This window comes from Oncorhynchus clarkii, chromosome 33 (genome assembly GCF_045791955.1).
Source record: "Oncorhynchus clarkii lewisi isolate Uvic-CL-2024 chromosome 33, UVic_Ocla_1.0, whole genome shotgun sequence".
NCBI classification, from domain to species: Eukaryota; Metazoa; Chordata; class Actinopteri; order Salmoniformes; family Salmonidae; genus Oncorhynchus; species Oncorhynchus clarkii.
Genome location: NC_092179.1, coordinates 27098960 through 27107038, shown reverse-complemented (window position 1 = coordinate 27107038; position 8079 = coordinate 27098960). Strand labels below are relative to the sequence as shown.

At 48.5% G+C, this 8079-nt stretch overlaps 1 protein-coding gene across 2 annotated transcripts in view; it reads left to right on the top strand.

Moving 5' to 3' along the window:
* LOC139392697 (oxysterol-binding protein-related protein 8-like) overlaps positions 1-8079 on the top strand; it is a 149382-nt gene that overhangs the window by 6420 nt on the left and 134883 nt on the right. The window lies entirely within an intron of this gene.

Sequence of the window (8079 nt, the reverse complement as noted above, 5' to 3'; positions counted from 1 at the left end):
TATGTGAGAACACAGAGACTATCACTACACATCAATGGGGCCTAGTAGCTAGAGCTGCCTATTGCCTATTAGCAGCACAGCTGCCTATTAGCTAGAGGCTTATAAAGCATGTGAGAACACAGAGACTATCACTACACGTCAATGGGACCTAGTAGCTAGAGCTGCCTATTGCCTATTAGCAGCACAGCTGCCTATTAGCTAGAGGTTTATAAAGCATGTGAGAACACAGAGACTATTACTACACATCAATGACAGCTAGCACAGCTGCCTATTAGCTAGAGGCTTATAAAGCATGTGAGAACACAGAGACTATCACTACACGTCAAGGACAGCTAGCACAGCTGCCTATTAGCTAGAGGCTTATAAAGCATGTGAGAACACAGAGACTATCAGTCTGGTCTTTTTCCTCTTCTTCACCTTGACAGCTGATGCTGACGTTGGCATTAAGAGAGACTAATGGCTAAAGCAATTATAGTTTTCTCCCTTTACAGTCAAAATGTCTTGTTAGCAAGTTTCCTTTATCCCAAGGTATTTGTGAATTGTGCTGTATGTCTTTGTGTTCCAACACTGCTAAATGCTACGCCTCACTCATTGTATTGGATAGTGTCATTCATAGTCTGTGTGTTAGGGCGGGCTGAGCTGTAGTGTTCAACAGTGTTGAACTGGTTTCTAATGCATTTTACACCTCTTTGAAATATGCTGATTTGTTGCATAAATCCCCCAGATTAGCTGTGACGTTCAAAACCCACTCCTGTCTCATAAAAATCCTCCTCCTGTCTCGTAAAAACCTGCTCCCCGTCTCATAAAAAGCCTCCTCCTGTCTCAGAAAAAGCCTCCTTTTGTCTCATTAAAACCTGCTCCCGTCTCATAAAAACCTGCGCCCCTCTCATTAAAACCTGCGCCCGTCTCATTAAAACCTGCTCCCGTCTCATTAAAACCTGCTCCCTGTCTCATTAAAACCTGCTCCCTGTCTCATTAAAATCTGCTCCCTGTCTCATTAAAACCTGCTCCCGTCTCATAAAAACCTGCTCCCGTCTCATTAAAACCTGCGCCCCTCCCATTAAAACCTGCTCCCGTCTCATTAAAATCTGCTCCCTGTCTCATTAAAACCTGCTCCTGTCTCATAAAAACCTGCTCCCGTCTCATAAAAACCTGCTCCCGTCTCATTAAAACCTGCTCCCTGTCTCATTAAAACCTGCTCCCGTCTCATTAAAACCTGCTCCCGTCTCATTAAAACCTGCTCCCCGTCTCATAAAAACCTGCGCCCCTCTCATTAAAACCTGCTCCCGTCTCATTAAAATCTGCTCCCTGTCTCATTAAAACCTGCTCCCGTCTCATAAAAACCTGCTCCCGTCTCATAAAAACCTGCTGCCGTCTCATTAAAACCTGCTCCCGTCTCATAAAAACCTGCTCCCGTCTCATAAAAACCTGCTCCCGTCTCATTAAAACCTGCTCCCTGTCTCATTAAAATCTGCTCCCTGTCTCATTAAAACCTGCTCCCGTCTCATAAAAACCTGCTCCCGTCTCATAAAAACCTGCTGCCGTCTCATTAAAACCTGCTCCCCGTCTCATAAAAACCTGCGCCCCTCTCATTAAAACCCGCTCCCGTCTCATTAAAACCTGCTCCCGTCTCATTAAAACCCGCTCCCCGTCTCATTAAAACCCGCTCCCCGTCTCATTAAAACCCGCTCCCCGTCTCATTAAAACCTGCTCCCTGTCTCATTAAAACCCGCTCCCCGTCTCATTAAAACCCGCTCCCCGTCTCATTAAAACCCGCTCCCCGTCTCATTAAAACCTGCTCCCGTCTCATTAAAACCCGCTCCCCGTCTCATTAAAACCCGCTCCCCGTCTCATTAAAACCCGCTCCCCGTCTCATTAAAACCTGCTCCCTGTCTCATTAAAACCCGCTCCCCGCCTCATAAAATGTAGGAGGATTGTGTCTGGAATAGTCTGGACTCTTGTTTCCATCCCATTAGCTCAGATCCGACCAAGAAAGAAACCCACTGAAACGGATTGTAGACTGTGTTTGTTTATATATAGAAACTACAGGTAAAAGTTCATCTAGTTGAAGCACCTTTTGAAGGCCATTGTCCTGGATGAAGGAGACATTTTAGGAAGGTCTTCCCCAGAGCTCCAGAAGGATGGGATCATGACGAGGCCCATGGGGTGTGACGTCTCTGCAGCGCAGTGACCCAGTAGTCCGACTCCCCTGCACAGCTGGCATTCTCAGCTGCCTGAAATCCTGCTCCAAGGCAGGGTTCCCTCGTCCACCCTAAACCATTATTACGTCGGGCCTCCGTGTTGCACAGACAGGATTACGGCACTAAATATAGCCCCGCTTTAGGGCCTACACACCGGGCGTGACCTCAGAGGTGTGCCCCAGTGAACCCTGCCAACATGGAGTGTATACAGTTTTAATCACTGGAGCAATGAGTTACAGGAAAAAGGAATGAGAAGTACAAAGATAATACATTCTATCGGTTAGCTAGATGTTTGACTGACAGCACTGCTGCAGCAGCGACATCAGACCAACCCTAAAAGCCTGGGAGAGATGATTGTGGGCTTACCTCACTATAGAAAGGATTTGTCACTGGGCAGGACAACGAGGCTACTTCTGTATTCTGTAACTATGGCTTCACTGCTTTGACTGCTACGCCAGTGAAGCAAATCCCTTTTGCTTTGTGAATGGAGTGAACACAAAGGCCCAGCGGGCTGATATGATTCTCCTTTGTAGGATTTCACTTCTTCTCTGACTTGGGCAGGTTCTTAAAAGCCCCCCTCTAATTGGATACCCAGCCAAGTCTCAGCTTCAGGAATCAGAGATTGAATGAGTTTGCTGCAGGTCTATTCCATACTAACATAATTCCACTGTGACACAGATTTTTTCACTTTAAAATGCATACCAAATAAAAACCATTGATTTCAAAGTTTAACAAACCATATGCACGAGGACTTTCCACAGAACATTTTATAAACACACATTTACAGCAAACTGTGCAGATACAACATGTGGTAACAGAAGAGGGAGAGTTTACCCTCTGCACGGTTCTCACAGGAAATGTAAAAATAAAACATAAATGTACTGTGTAAATTGTTTCATAGTAGTCATGATGTATAGAGTAGTGTTCTATGGTTGGTTAGACTTTGAAGTCAGTTGTTTGGCATACATTTTCAAGTGTCAAATCAGTTTCAGCATAATTCTGTTTCCTTGGAATTTCCCTGCAGTGAATGTAGAAGGAGTGTCTTGTTGCTCTTAAACCGACTGATAAGAAAATAAAAGCCAACAGCAGCTCTGTTTTCTGGGGACAAATTATCCTCGGCCATCTAAAGCTTCATTTGCACCTGGCTCAGGAAGCTCAGTTCAGAGACCAGTGGGGACTGGCGTTCGTGTCCACTCCTCTCTTGATTGACCCTAATTTAATTACTTAGCTGTTTTATTAAATTAAGTCAAGCTTTGTTGCTCTTGAATCACTGAGTAGAAATCTGTGGGCGTGGCCCGATTTGAAGCTGTGCTTCACTCACAGTGGAAAAAACCCATCAAGAAGTTTCCCCGTTGCCTCATCATTTATCTGGCCTTTGTTGGTCTGACATAAGCTGTTATCACGTTTTCTAGAAAAAGATTAAAGTGAAAGGTGCCAAAGTGGCTCTGTTGCCAGGAGACTGGACAGATGGTCATGTGTTTACCACAGTAAACGTGTTTAAAAAGCCCAGCAGAAACGACATGGGATTTGCACTGACTGTGTCTTCATTACATTTACCATCTCTTCATCTGTCTTCTGCTCTTGTGAAACACATTGTTCCTCCCATTGTTGGACACCGTGTGAAACCGTCTGTAACAAATGAGTTCTTTAACTTCTCCAGCGCCGCCACCTTTTAGCCCTGGGCTGTGATTCAGTACACGATGATACCAACCAACAACAATACTGAAAACAGCACCACTTGGTCCCTCCACAGTTAGAGTTGCCTCATGGAAAGTGTCCCTGGGCTGTGATTCAGTACACGTTGATACCAACCAACAACAATACTGAAAACGGCACCACTTGGTCCCTCCACAGTTAGAGTTGCCTCATGGAAATTGTCCCTGGGCGTTGGGACATCTCCATGGGAACGGTTTGGAACGTAACCCCTGTTAGGCTAATCCGTCTAGGACTAAGCCCCGGACCGTCCCTGGGAACATAGTGAGAGTGACACTGTGACGTACCCCGGAACTCTTATGTCACCTGACCGACCGTGCTCTATTGTTTCAGTCTCGCCCGAGTCGTCAATGCTTTCCGGGCTAACCAGGAGACCCAGACCCAACTCTGCTCCTACTTCTAATAGCTACAGCAGCACCCACCAGTCTCCCCAGCATGAGGACATGGTTTGGCAGAGAAAGAGAAGGGGAGACTGAGCTGGTAAGAGGAGAGGTAACCTGAAGACCTGAAGGTAGACCTCAGTCCTAATGGCTTCCTCCAGACAACTACCCCGTGGATTACGTTTGTGTTGGTGGAGGCTGTACAGGACTTCTGCCTCAGCGGGTGTTCTTAGTAGTTTTACAATCTACTGTTTTGTTTTTGATTTTGAAAAGTCTAAATAATATAAATATGAAGAAGATTCCAAAGAATAACGACAATGTATAAATTAGGCAAACAAAATCGTATTCATTGATACATTAGTGTTGATTGAATTTATGTCACTATCAGGTCTCAGTGGAGGGTTTCTGTAGGCTGTCAGGTTTGTACTGGTGCAGTTCTCTGGAAACAACAGCTTCTGCATTTCCCTTCCCCCAGGGAAGTGCTTCTGCATGCTATCCTTCCCCCAGGGAAGTGCTTCTGCATTTCCCTTCCCCCAGGTTATAGGCCTAGATGTTGCTTTATGACTACCATAGCAACATTGAAACGTCCAATTAAAAGGAGGTGGGAGTATTCCACTTGATGTCTGACTGATAGTAATGTGCCTTTGTAGGCCAGTGTGCTTATTTATTACCGTCTGAGAGCAAGAGCTGCCTCCGCTCACCTTGTGGGCTAACACCAATAACTAACTAGGTTAGTCTGGCCTGTGGAACTGTGCTGTTCACACACACAAAACAAGGGAGAGGTGGAGAACCTGTCGTTTTGGTTCGATCCATTCCTTTATGTCAACATGGTATAGCCTAAATGAACACACATACTGTGAACCAAGACATGACTCCACACAGCGCGACACGACATGACTCCACACAGCACGACACTACATGACTCCACACAGCGCGACACGACATGACTCCACACAGCACAACACTACATGACTCCACACAGCACGACACGACATGACTCCACACAGCGCGACACGACATGACTCCACACAGCGCGACACGACATGACTCCACACAGCGCGACACGACATGACTCCACACAGCGCGACACGACATGACTCCACACAGCGCGACACGACATGACTCCACACAGCGCGACACGACATGACTCCACACAGCGCGACACGACATGACTCCACACAGCGCGACACGACATGACTCCACACAGGGCAGCGCGACACTACATGACTCCACACAACACGACAAGACATGACTCCACACAGGGCAGCGCGACATGACGTGACTCCACACAGCGCGACAAGACATGACTCCACACAGGGCGACAAGACATGACTCCACACAGGGCGGCAAGACATGACTCCACACAGGGCGGCAAGACATGACTCCACACAGGGCGGCAAGACATGACTCCACACAGGGCGGCAAGACATGACTCCACACAGGGCGGCAAGACATGACTCCACACAGGGCGGCAAGACATGACTCCACACAGGGCGGCAAGACATGACTCCACACAGGGCGGCAAGACATGACTCCACACAGGGCGGCAAGACATGACTCCACACAGGGCGGCAAGACATGACTCCATACAGGGCGGCAAGACATGACTCCACACAGGGCGGCAAGACATGACTCCACACAGGGCAGCGCGACAAGACATGACTCCACACAGGGCAGCGCGACAAGACATGACTCCACACAGGGCAGCGCGACAAGACATGACTCCACACAGGGCAGCGCGACAAGACATGACTCCACACAGGGCAGCGCGACAAGACATGACTCCACACAGGGCGACAAGCCATGACTCCACACAGCGCGACACGACATGACTCCACACAGCGCGACACGACATGACTCCACACAGCGCGACACGACATGACTCCACACAGCGCGACAAGACATGACTCCACACAGCGCGACAAGACATGACTCCACACAGCGCGGCAAGACATGACTCCACACAACACGACAAGACATGACTCCACACAGCGCGGCAAGACATGACTCCACACAACACGACACTATATGACTCCACACAGCGCGACAAGACATGACTCCACACAGCACGACAAGACATGACTCCACACAGCACGACAAGACATGACTCCACACAGCACGACACGACATGACTCCACACAGCACGACACGACATGACTCCACACAGCACGACACGACATGACTCCACACAGCACGACAAGACATGACTCCACACAGCGTGGCAAGACATGACTCCACACAACATGACAAGACATGACTCCATGGGTCCTGGATTAACCCTCTGTGGTTTGTGTTTGGGTCCTGGGCTCCATCAGATTAACCATCTGGTTTATGTTTGGGCCCTGGGATCCATCAGATTAACCCTCTGGTTTATGTTTGGGTCCTGGGCTCCATCAGATTAACCCTCTGGTTTGGGCCCTGGGCTCCATCAGATTAACCCTCTGGTTTGTGTTTGGGCCCTGGGCTCCATCAGATTAACCCTCTGGTTTGTGTTTGGGTCCTGGGCTCCATCAGATTAACCCTCTGGTTTGTGTTTGGGTCCTGGGCTCCATCAGATTAACCCTCTGGTTTATGTTTGGGTCCTGGGCTCCATCAGATTAACCCTCTGGTTTGTGTTTGGGCCCTGGGCTCCATCAGATTAACGCCCTGGTTTGTGTTTGGGTCCTGGGCTCCATCAGATTAACCCCCTGGTTTATGTTTGGGCCCTGGGCTCCATCAGATTAACCCTCTGGTTTGTGTTTGGGTCCTGGGCTCCATCAGATTAACCCTCTGGTTTATGTTTGGGTCCTGGGCTCCATCAGATTAACCCTCTGGTTTGTGTTTGGGTCCTGGGCTCCATCAGATTAACCCTCTGGTTTGTGTTCGGGTCCTGGGCTCCATCAGATTAACCCCCTGGTTTATGTTTGGGTCCTGGGCTCCATCAGATTAACCCTCTGGTTTATGTTTGGACCCTGGGCTCCATCAGATTAACCCTCTGGTTTATGTTTGGGTCCTGGGCTCCATCAGATTAACCCTCTGGTTTATGTTTGGGTCCTGGTCTCCATCAGATTAACCCTCTGTGGTTTGTGTTTAGGCCCTGGGCTCCATCAGATTAACCCTCTGGTTTATGTTTGGGTCCTGGGCTCCATCAGATTAACCCTCTGGTTTATGTTTGGGTCCTGGGCTCCATCAGATTAACCCTCTGGTTTATGTTTGGGTCCTGGGCTCCATCAGATTATCCCTCTGTGGTTTGTGTTTGGGTCCTGGGCTCCATCAGATTAACCCTCTGGTTTATGTTTGGGTCCTGGGCTCCATCAGATTAACCCTCTGTGGTTTGTGTTTGGGTCCTGGGCTCCATCAGATTAACCCTCTGGTTTATGTTTAGGCCCTGGGCTCCCTCAGATTAACCCTCTGGTTTATGTTTGGGTCCTGGGCTCCATCAGATTAACTCTCTGGTTTGTGTTTGGGTCCTGGGCTCCATCAGATTAACCCTCTGGTTTATGTTTGGGTCCTGGGCTCCATCAGATTAACCCTCTGGTTTGTGTTTGGGTCCTGGGCTCCATCAGATTAACCCTCTGTGGTTTGTGTTCGGGTCCTGGGCTCCATCAGATTAACCCTCTGGTTTATGTTTGGGTCCTGGGCTCCATCAGATTAACCCTCTGGTTTGTGTTTGGGTCCTGGGCTCCATCAGATTATCCCTCTGTGGTTTGTGTTCGGGTCCTGGGCTCCATCAGATTAACCCTCTGGTTTGTGTTTGGGTCCTGGGCTCCATCAGATTAACCCTCTGTGGTTTGTGTTTGGGTCCT